The sequence below is a fragment of the Lagopus leucura genome, unplaced genomic scaffold (genome assembly GCF_019238085.1).
Source record: "Lagopus leucura isolate 7727_CA_CO unplaced genomic scaffold, USGS_WTPT01 Super-Scaffold_100018, whole genome shotgun sequence".
Taxonomy (NCBI): Eukaryota; Metazoa; Chordata; class Aves; order Galliformes; family Phasianidae; genus Lagopus; species Lagopus leucura.
This window is the reverse complement of record NW_024962272.1, coordinates 8,554,778-8,574,049: the sequence shown is the minus strand read 5'-3', so window position 1 is coordinate 8,574,049 and position 19,272 is coordinate 8,554,778.

Sequence of the window (19,272 nt, the reverse complement as noted above, 5' to 3'; positions counted from 1 at the left end):
GGTGCTGATCAGATAAGAGAGATTTTCAAGAACAGGCTCTACTGAAAGAAATGGATAGTTTCCATTTCTGGCAAGGCTCTACAAATGACAGGGAGACAGCTGTCAATTAAACTGTCTGGTACAGCTGGCTTATGTTGCACACATGGAATCAGTGTTGCAACATACATCTTGCACAAAATCTGATGACTGCAAGCTTGAAATCTCTTGAAAATTCTGTTTCTTGTTCTTTGACCATTCTTGTGTTTTGAAATTGTACCTTTTGTTTTGTTGCCAAGATCATCCAACTCAAAAATCCCTACCTAAATCCAATTGTAATGCTGGTATCTTTTTTGTTGTCCTACATTTCCTCATGCTGTGGTCCTGAGGGGCTACAATAGATTATTTTGATACAATTTCAGATTAATGAGTATGCCAATAAAAGCTCATGCCAGGGCATCAGGAAAGAAGAAAGGCCGTCATCTACAGACATAGCCAGAAAATTCCTGGAGAAACAACTACAGTCATTAAAGATATTACTGATTTTAATTAAGTTGTTAATGTTTGTTGTGTTCCTCTGCCTATTTGTACCCCTCTCCACAAGAAAGCCAGGATGGTCACAAAAATGCTTCTCCTTTGATTAAAGGGATATGAATGCTGCTGATTTATTTTCATAGTGTCTAATAGAAGTTTAAGCAAGGCTGACTTTTCTTTCAAGTGAATGAAGAGTTCTCATCAGTTAGATCTCCAGTAGCAAGATCACTTCAGGGAACAGTGTCTTACATTAGAAAGTGGTATCAACTCAATTTACAGCTATTTCTGTACTTATTTTGCTAAGAGCTGGAATCTCAATGACATATGCTCCAAACTGTATAAAATTAAATAAGGGTATTCTGTTTTTCTGTAAAATTTCTCTGCTATTGTTTCCAAGATTTTTATTGCTTCTAATTGCCTCTACTTTTTCTATAAATATAGAACTGGAAAAAAAAAAAATACAAATACATATATAGCATATGGTGTTTATGTATGTACAAACTTTTTCTGCAAATACAAGCCAAAGAACTATGTATGTCTCTTAAACTCTACCTGTCTAGCAGTCTGTGTGTACATGGATGACACGTCCTTAACATTTTTGTTAATATTGTTACTATGTACCTTACACTGTCAGTGTTTCAGTAATGAACAACATAGACTTACTGAAAAATTACAAGTGATAGACTGTATAGTGTAGATGAGATTATATGTCATAGAATGATAGAATGATAGAATCATAGAATCACAGAACCACAGAATCATAAAATCATAGAATCATAGAATGGCCTGGGTTGAAAAGGACCACAAAGATCATCTAGTTTCAACCCCCTGCCATGGGCAGAGTTGCCAACCACTACACCAGGTTGCCCAGAGCCACATTCATCCTGGCCTTGAATGTCTCCAGGGATGGGGCATCCACAACCTCCTTGGGCAACCTGTTCCAGTGCATCACCATACTCTGTGTGAAAAACTTCCTCCTAATATCCAACCTAAATCTCCTCTGTCTTAGTTTAAAACCATTCCCCCTTGTCCTCGTATCACTATCCACACTCATAAGCAGCCATTCCCCCTCCTGTTTATACGTTCCCTTCAAGTACTGGCAGGCTGCAATGAGGTCTCCCTGGAGCCATCTCTTCTCCAAGCTAAACAAGCCCTGTTCCCTCAACCTTGTCATTATGTTTTAATATACATTTAGAGTGAGACCTTGAGCATATCTCTGCTTATACTGGAGAAAGTCATATTTACTGTTTGTGTTCATAACTGAAACATACAACTTATCCATGTTTTGGTCCACTAGACTGCAAACCTGAATTACCCTCAAAGTGCTCCATAAAACAAGTATCCCTCAGGCACCATTGCATTTTACAAGGAACAGTTTTACTGTGATATTGACAGTGACTTTTGTAACACTTGAATATCAGATGTTTTTAATTTTATTATTATTATTTTTCTATTTTTATTCTAGGCTAGAGAGCTAAGACATTTCTTACTTTACTTCACTTCCATTTCAGGATAGATAGAATTAAGATTTTTTCTGGCTCTAGCGGTTATAACAGGTTCATGTGAGAACCTGCCCCAGAGAAATCATGGTTGACCTCTCCCTGGAAACGTTCAAGACCAAGCTGATCTAGAGGGAGGTGTCCCTGCCTATAGCAGCAGTGTTGGAACTAGATGATCTTAAAAGTCCCTTCCAACCCAGAGCATTCTATGTTTCTATGATTTTATGATTCTATGATTCTATGAAGCTGAGTTTCTGTTCTTAGTCGAAAATATTGCAGAAGCACATTAAAGTGTTTCACACTCTTAAGTATTCCATTGTAGATATACTTCATTCTACATGGTTGTCACTATGTTGCACCAAATTTGGTTTAGTTTTCTCTGCATTTAACAGATGAATGAATATGATGGAAAAAAGAATTAGTTGGAGTTGGTTTTCGGATCTTCTACTTAAATTCTCATTGTAGATTTTTATCTTTGGACATGCACCTGTGGTGAATAAAAGCCTTGAAATCTTTCTCATGAAACGAAAACTGCCATGAATCTGAAGAGCAGCTGTACACACCAATATGAATGGTGTTTGTTAAGCAATTAAAAGTCACATATTTTGACAAGAAATGACTGTATTTTATTATAATTGAATATGACTTTAACAAGAATTGTTCCACTTAGAGTGTACTATATGAATTACAAAAGGTTAGATCTAAAAGTAGAGCACAGATTTAATATTTCCAAATTTGAAAAAACACCATGCCATGGAGCCCTCTGCTGTTCAGATCTCATCAACCATGCTTGTGGCCTTTCAGTGGCAAGCAGACTGAGGTTGAGGCTCAACAAATGGCAAAGACGATTGAAGACACTGCAGTACTCCGATGCCTTAATATGCACATTGTGACACTAGTTAAGTTTTGTGACTTAAGTCTTCAATAGTTCAGTGAAAACAAAAAATTACAGGAAGTGAAAAGGGATATGTAAAAAAAAAAAAAAAAAAAAAAAATTTACTGTGTATGAATGTATAAGAAATAATTTAGATCATTTGAAAGAGAAATCAATCAGTCTCAAAATGATATTGCATACTATCTTAAAATGCCACATTATTTTAGACTGTGGCTTAAAACAAATCTTACACTTTAAATCTAGTTACTGATTTTAAATGACAAACAAAGCTTAAAAATACTATTCTAGGTTTTTTGTTTTTTTGTTTGTTTTTCACTGCTGTTGGCTGATCTCATCTCAGTGAAAGTCCCAATTAGTAATTAAAAATTGAAACAAAAAAAATATTTGTTCACAGTGTGTTGTGAAATATGCTTGCTGATTATTGGCAACATGGACTTGCTTACATAAACAGCAATGCGCTACAATGTATAAGAAATATTAACGCAATAGAGCCTATCTCAGGCTTCAAACTCTAATGAATACTATATTTCATGTTCATTAAATATCATAAATGCTGAACAAAATAAGAAACTATATCCTGATTTTGATAATTCATGTTTTCATCCAGTGAATGTCTGAGTGATGACAGCATATGCAGAAAACAAACCTAATTGCTTTTTAGGTAATGTAAAAACTTAATTTTCGTTGATATTTTACAAATGTATTTTTTAGCATCACCATTGGCTTGATTAACATTCCTTTGCACAACTTTCATTCTTAGCATACTCGAAACATAGAAAATGCATACTTGGAAATAATTATAATAATTTCAGTGTTTGTCCCATGTTTCTTGTAGCTACCTTAATACCTTAATTTTATTTAAAGATGTATTTGCTTCTCTGCCTCATATAAATTTACAACAAAATCCATCACGTTTTATTTTTCAGTTCAGAGAACTGTCTCTTCTTAGGTTTCAACTACCAGCTTTATTTGTGTCTAGTTTGTAGTACCTTTGGAACCTTTCAACAGCACCGACTTTCAGATCTTTAAAATAGATTCATTTTCCCCCAAAAGGATATTTTCCCACAGTGTCTTAACTGATTTCATCAAAGTATCTCTGATGAGTTACTTCTCCTGAATGAATGTCATGGTGGAGAGGACCTCAATGGACAGCTCAGTCGCTTCATTGAATCCATTTTGAATGCCATATGAAATGTCAACTAATTTCAAGACTTTTGTTTTCAATCACTGATCGTCCATGTCAGAATGCCTTAGTTTAGCTTTTAATTCAGCTATTTTGCTTGGAACTAGACCATCCAGGTTCCTCTCATTACCAGGAAGAAACAACCAAACAAGTACTTCAATTGCTTTTCCTCAACTGTTTCATCATTTTTAGCATTCCTTAGGAAGCAGAAGGCAAACCACACCAGCTTCACCTGTTATGTGTCTTTGAGAAATGTGATTTAGTGGATGCATGCTTTTTCTTAAGGTGCATGTTCACCATTATCTTTTCCAATATGACAAAAATTTCCTGCCTTGAACTGGTCTCCCTTGTCCACAAAACTCTTAGCATGTGTTCCACAGTAGGCTAGACCATTTAAACCAGCTTGTAAAGTCATAACCTTTTAAAGTCGTGACCTTCTTAGCTCTGTTGCAAATGTATAAGACAATCCTCAGTACCATTCATTTCATTCAACAGAACTTTCTTTCAATAGATTATTTTTATATTTTGGATGGAATGGGAAAAAATACAGTGGAAACTATTTCAGACTATTTCCTCATCTTTGGTTCTTGTGGTCATGTTTTGAAACAAATTTCAAAAAAATTTATTTCTTGAATCGTTCTGGAAAGATTGCCTTTACCACTAGTAATACAAATAAGATAGAGTCTAGTGCTAAGGAGAAACAGTTTTAAAAAGGAGGAGATTTAGAATAAATATCAGGAGGACATTTTTCATTCAGAGGCTGGTAAGGCATTGGAACAGGATGCCCAAAGAAGTCGTGGAAGCCCATCCCTGGAGGGGTTCAAGGCCAAGTTGGATGAGGCTCTGGGCAGCCTGAGATGGTGGGTGGCAGCCCTGACAAGGGCAGGAGGTTGGAGCTACATGATTTTTAAGGTCCCTCCTAACCTGAGACATTTTGTGATTCTATGAATTTTTTATTTTCCGTTGTCTCCAAAATCCAAGGGCAGAGGATCAATTAAATCTTTTTACCATTGTAATGCAAGGGTAATCAGAGTTTGAATTTCAGGATACAAGATCTTGAATCCACTGAGCACTGCTTATGTATCTGCAGATATTACACCATTCCAAAAACAATTTTCATAGCATGAAGTCTTCATTTGTCTGATTGAAAGATCAACCTAGAAAAATTTGAGCATTGTTTTATCTTGATCATTATGTGATGTTATTGTAACTACAGTCCAGAGCTCTTTTCCCACCAGAAGAAGTTATTAACTTCTGCTAGAATTTTGGTACTTCCACTGTAGAGGCTCTAAGCATGCTTTATTGCTCTGGGTGAGTATGTTCACATTGTATCTTAGAGCTATAATTACGTACTGGGGAAAAAAACCAAACCAAAACAAACCAAAACAACAACAACAATAAAGAAACAAAACCATGGAAGAAAAAATAACAACATTCTATAAGAGGGAAAAGAAGATGCGAAAGTAAATTAAAAAATCAAAAATTGTCCTTTTGCAGAATGAAAATAGTTTTTTTTTTTTTGCAAGAGATCAGATTCAGATCCAGTTAGTTTTCTTCATAACAACTCTCAAATCTCTCATTTCAGGCACATTTTAGGATCTTTTCTATGAAGAAATATACGCTTGGATCATTTGTTTAATCTTCCTTATCAAAACCTGGACCAGAGACTCTAATCTCTGTCTCAAACCTCAGAGATAAAGTCTGAATAATGAAAACTCCTAGGGCCAAAACAAATGGTATTTGGATGATCATCAGATTTTCTTCCCAGATGTGGTCCCAGTTGTAAGTAGAGTAACCAGTGGAAACTGAATATTGCAAAGAAAGATTTTCTTCTGTGAGGATTACATATCACACAGTAGTTCCTTGCTGAGAGTAATCCTTGATCACAAAATATAAATTACGGTAGTTGACACCCTTAATAAGTAAACAACTCTGTTTGCATCTGGAAAGCCAAGGAGGTTATGATACTTAACTGCGTGCTATTGGTCATGACATGAGAAGGTTAAATACATATTTAGGTAAACTAGGTCCAAATGCTGAGTTGTCTGAAGACCTCACTCACAAAGTGACTATGTTATTTTGAAACTGTGAAGTTCACTTCTTCACTGTATCTTCTTCATGTTGATGTGAAATAAAATTGGTTTGTAAGTAAGTCAGTATCTTGCCTGCCACTGCAACAGAGATTTTGCAGACTACTTTTTGATTCCAACTATATATTCATAGTCCATCATCTTTTAATTGTGACAACTCTTGGTCTGAACAATTGTAATAGAAATCACTGGAAGTCCAATTTGGCTCCCAAAACTCCCAAAATGACGACAATATAGAACAAAGTTGTTCAGGAGAATTTAGGGTCCATACTGGCTAGAATGACTAGCACTGAGGACAAAAATGAAAACTACATTTGGATTTGCAAATTGTAGAAATGGGAGGAAATACAAAAATCCCAGGAAACTTATATTCTTAAATTAATTTATCTCAATATAAACTTTTTCAATTTTCTGGGCTGTAATACACATTTCTATTTGGTAATTTGTAGCAGCTGTGAATTATTATATTCTCAAAGAGTCTTTTAAAAAATATGACTGATTTGTTTCCTATTACATCCTGACTTCTTTCAAAATATTTTATTGATCTTGGTATATGTGCCATGTCAGACAGAATTAAAATCATAGAATCATCATATGGCTTAGATTGGAAATGACCCCAAGGATCATCAGGTTACAACTCCCCTTCCACAGGCAGGGTTGAAAACTGCTAGATCAACTACTAGATCAGATTTCCCAGAGCCCCATTCAACCTGGCCTTGAATACTTCCAGGGACAGTGCATCCACAATCTCACTTGGCAGTGTGTTCCAGCAACCCACCATACTCTTGGTAAAAACTTCTCAGATGTCTAAGTCTCTCCTCCTTCAGTTTAAAACAGTTCCTTCCTGTGCTATCACTATCCACCCAAGTAAACAGTTTATTTCCCTCATATTTATTTGCTTTTTTTAAATACTCAAAGGCCACAAAGAGATCTGTGAGAGTGCAGTCTGCCAGCAAAGACTAAGGCAAATAGCTCACTGAATACCTCATCCTTCTCCGTATCTGTTGTAGCAATTTCTCCTTTCTCATTTAGCACAGGAGGCTCACTCCCTTTGGCCTGTCTCTTCTGACACATGTACTTGTAGAATATGTTCTTGTTTTTAACATGCTTCACCAAGTTCAGTTCCATCTGTGCCTTGACTTTCCTAATCCCATCTCTGCACGTCCAGACAGCATTCCTGTATTCATCCCTGGTGACACGCCCTTGCTTCCCCTTTGTGCAGTTTCCCTTCTTTTCCCTCAGACTCCAGACAGTCCTTGTGAAACCATGACTGTTTCCTACCTCCCCTTCCTGCCTTCTTATTCTGAGGGATGGAAAACTCTTGCAGTCTCATAAAAGAAACTTTAGAGAGTAGCCAGCTTTGTTCTACTCCTTCATTTTTAAGGAGTTCTTCCCAGGATACCTTGTCCAACAATTCCTTAAGCAGACTAAAGTTCACTCTCCTGATGTGTAGTATCCTGATTCCATCCTCTGCCAGGCCCATGATCCAGTCTTAATATCTTTAGTGATCATCTCCACACTGATGAACAACAAGTCCAGAAGTGCTTCACCTCTGGTCAGTCTGGCCAATACTCAAACCAGAAAGTTATCATCAATTCACTCCAGGAGACTCCTAGATTACTTGTAGCTTGCCATATTGTCTATTGTCTAGCTCAAGTTTAAAGCCCTGCAATGAAAAGTATTTTTAAGTAATTTTGTTTGCTAATGGCACCTATCCTGCCACATGCAGAAATGAATTTCACAAATTTCCCCTTCCTTTGAATCCCAGATGTTGCTTTAAGCTGTCTTAATGGTATTGTTCATTTATTTATTTTAATGCAAATATTGGTAAAAAAAATTCTAAAGACTACTCTGCTATTCTGTGTTCCTATCATCCACTAGTCCACTTCTAAAAGCAACCAAGGGAAAACATTTCATTGAGGCAATATGAAATTGCAAAACTTTCAAGACAAGAATTTCTTCAAGTGTATACTTAGACCCATGTACTACTTTAAGTGGAGTTCACTCAATGCCACACTGTAGGGACATTTGGATGGTAGCAGAGAAAAAGCTCTACAGTTAGCGTTTTCACATTCTGTATGGATGTAGATGCATAAACTGTCTTATGATTAGCTCTGAATAGCTTAACTTATATTTTGAAGTGAACTGAATAGTTTTAAATCATTCAGTGATTTATCCACTCAATGGACTGTACATAAGCAGCAGTAGAAGCTAAACACTGTGAAAGCAAGAAAATGGCATGTGATTTTACTTAATTGTTTGTTACTGTAACTTTCACCCAATGACATTAAACATATGCTCTTTTTGAAAATAGTCATTAACCTCTCACATGATGAATAACTAGCTTTATCACTCTAGAAAAAAATCCCACTTTGAGTTCTGAAAATAAGATCCACTGGGAGACACACAAATGGTAAACCACACCAAAGGACACAAAAAGGCCCATAAAACATCAGTAGGGTTATAAAGGTCTATGGATTTTAATTGCTGTGTGCCATTGGGCCTTTACAAAGCAATCAAGCAGGCAATCTCCAAAGACAGCCCTGCCATAATACATTTAACAATAGAGTTCTCACCCCATCAGCAGACTAGGGTTTATGAAGGTCCCAATAGCAATTAATGACCTTGTACATCGAGAGAAAAAGACAAAATTACTTAAATTGGCTATCCTGTCTGGATATATATCTTACATGTAGGAGAGTGTAATTTCAAGGCAAGGAAAGCAGAAGTTTTGATGACAGAAAAAAGTCTTACTGATCTGATGTTGCTGTATATGTACATTTTTTAAGGCACCGAAATCAGCTTTTCAGATACTGGCTATTTCATGTTCTGAAATGTGCAACATAATACAGAATTTTTGGACAAAATTTTAACAACATAACTTCATTCTTCTCAACAATCTGGAAAATGCTATTTTTTTTCTGATAACGAATTTGAAATAAAAATGTAAATATACAACAGTAGCAATAAAAAGACTATATGACCCTCCCTCCTTCCACCCTTCCCTTCCTCCCTCCCTCCTTCTCCCTTCCCTTTCTATCTTCCCTCCTTCCCTCCTTCCCTTCTTCCTTCCTCCTTTCCTATCTTCCTTGCTCCCTTCCACCTTCTCTCCCTTCCACTTTTCCTCCCTTCCTTCTTTTCTTCCCTTCCTTCTTTTCCTCCTTTCTTCCTTTCCAATAGGAAAAAATCCAGACATATATAGATAACTAAATAATCCACTTAATTCCTCTTTATTCTTCATTTTAAAGAAGCTACCATGCACTACAAACAGTAAAACCTCAGGAAATAAATCATGTAAAGATAACTAGAAAATGAATAATTTTTTAGAAATTTCATTTAAAATCTGACTTAATCTGCATTATTTGAACTCATTTTAATCAGGCTTGAACACATAAAGGATTCTAGTCATTCCACTATTGTGAAATTACTCTAAAATAATTTTTAAAGGTAAGTTATCCATTCAGAAAATTATATTCAGAAATGCAACTAAAATGTTTCACCGTTCAATCAAGGAACTGATATACACAGCATAGAGTTGGTACTATTTCAGGAAGCCATCATTCTATCCATGCTGCCACTTGTACTGTCCATATTGGTAAATACCAATCCTTCGGTCTCTATACCTCTCTGTTTATAAACAGGTGCAAATATACTTAAGTAGCTAGAGCGTTTAAAAAGATAAGAAGCAGATCTTAGTTTAAATATCTTATTTTTTCCTTCATGCATTCTTTGCCTTAGTACACATAATTTTCACTAGTATCTAGCCTTGACAAGTGAAAACTGGAAGAATCTGATATTTTACTACTAGTATTTTCTATTTTATTTGCATTTCTTTTTCCCTATGAAGAACAATCTAACACCATTAATGTATGCTTTCTATTTTAAATTTGAAAGAAAAAATTATTGCAGTCTTCAAGATTTAACTTCTAGCAGTAGCTGGTAGGAGAGCAATATCTCAGAACAGACTGAGTATGGCTAATGATAAACTTGTTCATTTAAAATCTGGTCCATAATGTGTGTCCTTGTGTCATGCATACCCTCAATTTTAATAAGTATATGTGCTTGAAAAGTAATGAGTGCATGTTCCTAGAGTCCAGAATAAAAAAATCTATGAATAGTGAACAAATTAATGTTTACCTCCATGTTTTCTAACACTCAGATTGCTCTGAGTGAGGACTTCCCATCAAATTCTGGAAAGGGAAAACAAGTAAACAAATGAACATGGGAAACATAGAAAAAACGCTGATCTTCAGTGCTTTCCATTTAGCTTACTCCATGTTTGGAGGCATTTGACCTATAGGCACAAAATGAGGAATACAGACTTCACAAAAGGATGGGCCTGAGCTTGAGGATGGACTTACTCGAGGATGAAAATGTGTGTTAACATCTGTGGATACCATTGCAGAACAAGTCGCCCTTGGTTGGAAGGCGTAGTTATTGCAAGACTTTGAATTCAGTGTTTTTGTTAGAATTTTTTTAGTGTTTTTTTTTTTTTTTTTCGTCTGATATTACAAAGTCAGGCAAAATATAGAACAAAGTGGAAAAGTATATTCTTAGGAGAAAAAAATGAAAGAAAATCTTCAAAGAGCACGGTTCATTAACCTCATCAACGACAATGATTAAAAAGGAGATTGGTACAAATAATAAAACTGATTAAGTCTTGTAACTAAAAAATGATGGACTTGACTGGAAAATAACTGGAAGACTGGAAAGAAAAGTGAATACAGATAAATGAAATGCATACTCAAAACTCTAAATCATTTCCAGCTATTGGAGAGAAGAGATAATTCTACCTTGTGGTGAAAAACAAACTGAACGGAGAGTCTGATATTTGGTTGATACAGGTCTTTAAAATGATTGGCTGCAGAAAACAAAGGAATAGAAGACACTTTGCAAATACGATTGAAATGTATTCTGAAAAGAAAATGTAGATAAAATCATATGATGTCGGATGAAGGAATATGAAAATAGTTTAAATGAAACATTTTAAGGAGAAGGCTGAAATACAGGAATAAAACTTATTTTTAAGATACATCCTTCCTTAGACCAAACTAGAAGTAAAAATCCATTATTATGGTGGTAGTTTTTTATTTTCTTTATGATTTTTTTAATAAAGAATTTCATAATTGAGAAGTCAATTGATACAGAATGTATCTTTTAACACATCTTTTACACTTCTTCAATAAAGAACACTCTTGGAATTATGCTTAAGGAAAAAAAAAGAAAAAAGCATACTGCAGATGGCGGACTGATAACACAGTTTAATTTAATTGATAATAAAGGATTTAGGGGAGTACTTGTATCTCAAATTTGGATAACAATCTGTGCTACTTAAATTAGCTAGCTAGATTCCCAAGGTTCCTTCTCTAGTTGAAGAGAATGGAATGGAATGGAATGGAATGGAATGGAATGGAATGGAATGGAATGGAATGGAATGGAATGGAAAGGAGTAGGCTTATTTCAATTGGAAGGGACCTTCAAAGGTCATCTAGTCCTACTGTCTGCTTCAGGGCTAAACAAACATTAAAACATGTTACTGAGGGCATTATCCAAATGCCTCTTGAGCACTGTTGGACATGGAACATCAACCACCTCTCTAGGAAACTTGTTCCTAAAAAAACTTGGAAACTTGGACATAAAGAAATTTTTCCTATTGAGGTGTCCAAACCTCCCCTAGTGTAGCTTTGTGACATTCCCCTGCATCCTAACATCAGTGACTAGGAAGCAGAAACCTAGAATCTTCCTCTTCTTCCCCTTCTTAGGTTGCTGCAGTGTGCAATGAGGTTACCTCTTGGTTCTCCAGACTTGACAAACAGAATCACAGATTCATAGAATGGCCTGGGTTGGAAGGAATCTCAAGGATCATGAATCTCCAACCATCTCCAGGACCCAGAAGTCCTTTTCTGCAGGGTTCTCAAGGAGTTATTCTCCCAGTTTGTACAAATACCTGGGACTGCCTTGGCCCAAGTGCAACACTTTGCACTTGGTCTTGTTGAACCTCATTATGTTCACGTGGCCCACTTCTCCAGTCTGTCCTGGTCCTTCTGGATGGCTTCCCTTCCCTTCAGTGTATTGACCATACACTCAGCTTGGTGTCACCTGCAAACTTGAGGGTGCATTCGATGCCATTGTCTATTTCATTGAAGAAAATGTGGAAGAACAGTGGTACCAAGATTCACTCCTGAAGGACACTGCTTGTGACCAGCCTTCACTCTGACATAGCTCCACTGACCACTACACTTTAGCATCAACCAGCCAACCAATTCTTTATCCACTGAAGAGTCCATCCTTCAAATCCATACCTCCCCAGTTTAGAGAGAAGAATGTGGTGAGGGACTATGTCAAAGACTTTGCAGAAGTCCAGGAAGATGACATCCATTTCCCTTTTCCCATCCACTTGTGCCATCACTCCATCATAGAAGGCCACCAGACTGGTCAGGCAAGATCTACCCTTGGTGAAGCCATGCTGGCTGTCTCTGATTACCTCTTTTTTTTGCATGTGCTTTAACACAGCTTCTAGGAGGATCTGTGCCATCATCTTCCCAGGCACAGAGGTGAGGCTCACTGTTCTGTAGTTCCCCAGGCCTTCCTTTCCCCCTCTCTTAAAAATGGGAGTAATGTTTCCCTTTTTCCAGTCACTGGGGACTTCACCAGACAGCCACAATTTCTCAAATATGATGGAGAATGGCTCAGCAACCACATCAGCCATCTCTCTCAAAGCATTAGGATGGATATCATCTGGCCTCATGGACTTATATACATTCAATTGCATGTAGAGGTCTCAGATATGTTCTACTGTTACAGTGGGACAGAATCTGCTCCCCATACCTTCACCTAGAGGTTCAGGGTCCAGGCACAGGAAGCCTGACCACCCATGAAGACTGAGGCAAAGAACTCACTGAGTACCTCAACTTTTTCTATGCCTGAGGAAGCCAGATATCCATTACCTTTTATCAGAGGGGGAACACTTCCCTTGGCCTGCCTCCTCCTGCCTATGTAACTGTAGAATCTCTTCTTGTTATCTTACTATTTTTCACATCCTTTGCCAAGCTCAGCTCCATCTGCGCCTTGGCTTTTCTAAACATATCTCTGCACACACGGACAACAGCCCTGTGTTCTTTCCAGGCTACACAACCCTGTTCCCACTTCCTGTATACTTCCCTCTTGTCCCTCAGTTTAAGCTGTAGGTTTTGCTTAGCTATGATGGTCGCCTGCCTCCCCTGTTCTACTTCATCTGCTGTGGGATGGAGAGCTGTTGTGATCTCAGAAGGGTGTCCTTAAAGAGCATCCAGCTCTTTCCTGTACCCAGCCTCTTAAGGACAGTTTCCAAGGGATTCGCATCCAGTAATTCCTTATGCAGCCGTAAGTTTGCTCTCCTGAAGCACAAGGTCCTGACTCTGCTTTTTGCCAGGCCTACATTCTTTAATATAGCAAACTCCACCAGGGCACGGTCACTGCAGCCCAGGCTGCTCCAATCTTAACCTCTCTAATGCTCTCCTCCACAATACCAGGTCCAGTAAGGCTTCACCTTGGGTCAATCCATTTAATACCTGGACCAGGAAGTTATCCTGAATAGACTCTGGGAATCTCCTGGATTGTCTGCCATCTACCATGTCACTATTCCAGGAGATATCCAGGTGGTTGAAATTCTCCGTCAGGACAAGAGCCTGCAAACTTGACACTTCCTGCAGCTGAAGCAAGAAGACCTCATCAACAGGCTCCCCCTGCCCAACTGGCCTGTAGCAGACCCCAGCCACTAGATGCCCTTTTCAATCCTTGATTTTAACCCACAAACTCTCAACCTGATTGTGGCTATTCCTTAGACACAGCTCTTTGCAATCTATTCACTTCCTAACTTAGAGGGCAACTCCCCTACCCCTCATACGCTATCTATTCTTTCTGAAAAGCCTGTATCCCTCAATCAGAGTATTCCAGTTGTGGGATTTGTTCCATCATGTTTCTGTGATAGCAACTAGGTTATTCTTTCCCAATTGCGCCACAAAGTGGGAGGGTTTACTGCTCTGATACAATAAAGAAATGAAAACATTCTCAACTTACATGAAAAACCTTTTGGGGTCTCTTTTCACTGAAAACAAAAAAAGCTGCAACAGTGGCAACAACAAAAGTATCATTAATATTCCTCCTGACAAAACATATTTCTAGTCTATGCGTCTCTGCGAGAGTAAAGATGCAGTATGTACCTCATTGTTCCTTGCCTAAAAAGTGAAACTCTTGACTGACTTTTTATTTGTTTGTTTTTAATTTTATTTATTTATTTTTTTTTTTAGTTCTAAATGTTTTGTATGTCACCACAGTATTATTTGGAATAGAAACAAATAGTGATAACGCATACGCCAAAATGTTGCAAAATGTTACTGATAATAAACTGGATGGTTGCAAATGAATTGGGAGAAAATCACAATGGCTACTTGCAATAAAGACAAAACTGAACCACTGAGCTGTTATTATAGAGGACACACATTGTGTTTGACAGTAAATGTTTGATAGGAACACAAAAGAGCTATAAAGGCAGATAGAGGCATCATGCAAGATATCATGGCAGGGAATCCATTTTGAAACATAGAATGTGAACCATAGGAAGTCTATCAGGATAAAATAGGAAATAGGCAGAATATTATTCGAAACAATAAATATTTACCAGGAATGAAAGGCTATGTTTTTCAATAGTCATCACAGTTCAAAATAACAAATAAACAAAAATAAAAAGAAAATTCATATTCCTAATCACTAATTCTTAACAGCAAGGAAAACAAAATTTTAGTCAAAATATTATGGTTCTATCCAAGAACATAGCTTCTTTTCCCTGCTATGAGGTTAATAGCAGAAGAAGGATGATCTGAAATGGGCTGGGGAATTTACTTCCTTTGTGGCTTTGATTTTTATAATGTTCTTACCTGATGGAATAGAGTAGCTATGTTATGGTTATTGTTTATATCATATTTTGTGTTGTTGATGTGTGTACTTATGTGATCTTTATTTTTTATTGAACTCCAGGCACTCCAAATACTAGTGCATGCATGTTTCTACAATTTTAAAAGAAAATAGGTTATTTGTAACTCTGTGCTCCTAAACACTTTATGTACTTCTTCACACGACTTTGTGGCAAAGAGACAGCTTGTATTCTTCTGCTTTGCTGACCTCTGTTGATCTGAATTCTGCAATATGACTGTATCTTTTGGATAACTGCAATCAAATTCAAAAACACTATTTTCTTTAAATTAAACTGCAACATATTTCAGTCACAATTTTTTGAAGTCTTAGTGTTTTTGAGTAATGTATGTACACATAAAAACTTATCACTTCCAGCCCATGGCCCACTAAAGTGGGAATGTGTAATGCAATATCTAGTAAATTACTCTGAGCTGCAAGTGCAACCAGTTTCTTCGATGGACTGAGCTTGTCATTACTTTTGAAGTCCAAGAAGGAAATTTTTCTCCTTTGGAGAAATAAATTCCTAGTAAATATCCATGAAAAGCAATAAACAAATGTGTTTCAACAGGGACTGTAATGTAAAATGTACATATATTAGTTCATGTATTTTTGGGCCCATATTTTTTTCAAAGTTCTCAGGGGATCTCTTTCTTGATGGCAGGTAGAGGGGGCATGGCACAAACATTGCATTAGGAAATTACATGATTTGTTCTGGCAAGTTTGCATATAAAGAAATAATGTTTTGGCTAAACTGGTTGTTTTAGGTGACACAGTTACTAGGTATGGGTGCAGCTATTGCTGTGATAAGGTTCAGTTCAGCTTTGTTTATTTATAAATGGTTTGGTATAAATGGTTATAAATGGTGTCCCTCCATAACAGGCTACTTTGAAGTCTCTGCTATGTTCAGAGCAGCTCAAGCCACTTGATAGCACATTCCTTTTGCTTCATGAAGTGAGCACTGTAAGCAATTTCAGATTTTCAGCAGAGACTGCTTTGAATAATTTCATGCTGAGAATGTGATTCGCATGAAAGAGTAATTTCTGACAATTTATGTGTTAAGTTCTGTGCTGCCAACTTCAAATACCAAGCTACTTATGTTCTGAGCTTGTTTTTATTGTCTATGGTTTATATGTTTTTTTTCTAACAATGAAGTTCAGATTATCAAAGTATATTGTTTCCTTTATTTTTTCAAGCAGACCAACAATTTTAATTAATCTATCTTGTGAGAAGAAGAAAGGACACTCTCTGGGCTGAATTTAGGAAATTTCTGGTCAAGTGGAACGTGTAGCATTTAATTTTGCAAGAAGCTTTTCAGAAAGGACTTTGATTACAGCATGAATAAATATTTCCTGGGATTGTCTGGTTCCCAGAAATTAATGGTAATAAATGTATGAATGGTTCTCCCAGTCCATGCTTTGCCAGAATAAACTGCAGAAAGTGGCTGAAGATTAAAATCCTTTTTGTCTGATAGACAGGGCTACTAAGATCAAATGAAGTTACAGCAACTAGAATCCACCTAGGAAAGATTGATACATCTTATTTTGTTGAGTAAACCATCTTTTAGAGTTGTGCTTGTCATTTTTCCTCTGCACTTTTTACTGTTTCTCAATTGCCTTTCTCATATCTTTGCTTTCTTCCTCTTCCCTTCCCTTCCTATTACATTTCTCACTGTACATACAAAATTCATCTACGCTACAGCATTAGCTTCACAGTCTTTGGTATATGGTGTTTCAACACACTTCTATGTACATGTGTTTTCTATAATTTTTCTTTTAAATACAGATCCCAGTGCTCATATATTCAGGGTGGTTAAAAAAATATGGCATTAATGGCTTTCTAGAGTTAGTTTTCAATATAAGTTCTCTCACAATTTCTTCTAAACAACTTTAACTCAGTAGTTGGAAGAAAACAAGCTAAGGAAGAGAAATGAGGCCTAAGAACTCAAAAAAAAAAAAAAATCTAGGAAGATGGATGGACAGACATTTGTTCAAGTTTTCAGGTAGGTTGTGGTGGCAGAGGAAATCAGGTTCTTTAGTTAGCCAACAGTGGGGACGGCAAAAGACTGTAGAGATTGATGCACATAATCCTTGATGCTGAAGACAAATTCAAATAGAGACATTTAGTGGGAAGATCATCAGTGGAATTTTTTTTCGAGCAGATTCAGTTCTGCATATAGTTTATGTCAGCTGTTTTTTACATAATATACTAGAAAGACAGTCTTACTCCCTTCACTTAACTGAAGGGGACATCTCAAATTGGTTTTACTTATTCCTGCTGGATTTTTATTCGTTGTATTTTTATTTGTGTGTTTGTTTTTGCTATGACAGAAGCCTAGAAAACATAGTAGATACGTTTTTCTGTGTATTTGAAACAGTCATATTAGTAATGATGCCAAAACTGTGTAGATTTCATAGATTCTTTGCCAAATATCAGGAGATGTTACAGGTTGTCATGACCAAAAAGCACAGAATGGTGAGACTAAAGATTCTTAAATTGTTTATGACTGTTGAAATCAAAGTGTCACCTTATTTCCAAATACTTGGGACAAATGTCAATGATGTTTCAGAGCTTCTTGGGTAAGATTGAAATTCCCATTCTCTTTCCTCTAATTCCTCTTTTCCTCCTCTACGTTTTTTATTCTTAGTTTATCTGAAGTTGAAGGAGTAGGATCTACTGTTGGAGGTATGGTCCTTGGACTGTTCTGTTCTTCTCTGCATCTAGCACTTACTATCCTTGTGTAACCTGATCCAGAAAACACAGATCCAAAAAAAAGGTATACTTCCTAGAGCAAAGGGAACAGAGGCAAAGTACCACGTCTCTCTTCTTTCCCCTTCTCTGCTGTGAGAAACAGCAGATAAGAAATAATTGACAGCAGACATAAAAGAAGAGTAGGAATTGTAAGGCTGGATTGGGAGAGGGAACCCAAAGTGGTTTTATTGTTGTTCTGGAGTGTTATGTGTGTAAGTTACAACATAAAACCAGGATAAGCATAAACAAGGGATATAGTGACAATACATCAATAAAAATCACAATGAATAATTTATGCAGAATATTCTAAGAATATTCTAATATTCTAATGAGGGATGGGCAATACTGGATGTACACTTTGGGCATGAGGAGACAATGAAGATTATCATTCAGGCATGCGCCTCCTCAGTATACATAATTTCTATAATTCCTGCTCTATATGGTAATTCAAATATATATATATATATTATATAAAATAAAAAATAAAAAAACAACAAAACAAACAAAAAAACACAATAATTTCATGTCTTACCACCTTATCTGCTGAGAAGCCTATGATAGTCAACCTTCCAAGACAGTTTTATAAGGTTGTGAGTTTCCAATTGAATTTTAGTACAATAGGTTTTGTCTGTTGTACTAAATTCTGTTTTACTTATATTGTCCAAGTTAGAGAGAAGTTAGGCAATGACTGGTGAAGTTTTTCTTGCTGTGAAATGCTTGTTTTGGAAAACTTGCAGAAAGAAGGAAAATACGAAATACAAAGCCAAGATACTAAGATCAAGCTTGTCTACATAATGAAATTTATTTGTGACTTTGTATATGAATTTCTCAAGTCACTCAACCTGTAGGATCATTAAAAGTCAATCTCAAATGGAGTTTCTTCAACATTTTTTGTAATTAGGTTACCATGGTTTTGTTAAGATTCCTCTGGAAGAAGATGTGGTGTATTAGGTTATATATCTTTGATCGGGCAAATATATATTTCTGTTCAGTTTCCTGTATCTCCACTCCAAACCTGAAACAACTTTTACCTTTGCTTTCCAACAAAAACAATAATTTATTTATGCTTGCCAGGAAGGGATTCTTCATTTTCAGAGCAGAATATTTTAAACAAGAAATGAATGAAAATTAGTATAATAATGAAAGCTTATAGGTAAGCTCATTAAAATGATCTATTTGAAAAAGCATAAAGAACATTCAAGTGATTTGGTAATATTTTGAAAATGTGTATTTGTATTATATATATGTTTGTGTATATAAAGTAATTCCTGATGGATATTGAGGAGATCCATCAACATTCTATGTCCTTGATACACATGCAGTTCCTAAACCAGAACACAAATTATATTTCCATAGGAACCTCTCTCCCTTTCTTTTTCTGGTGTTCATAGAGGG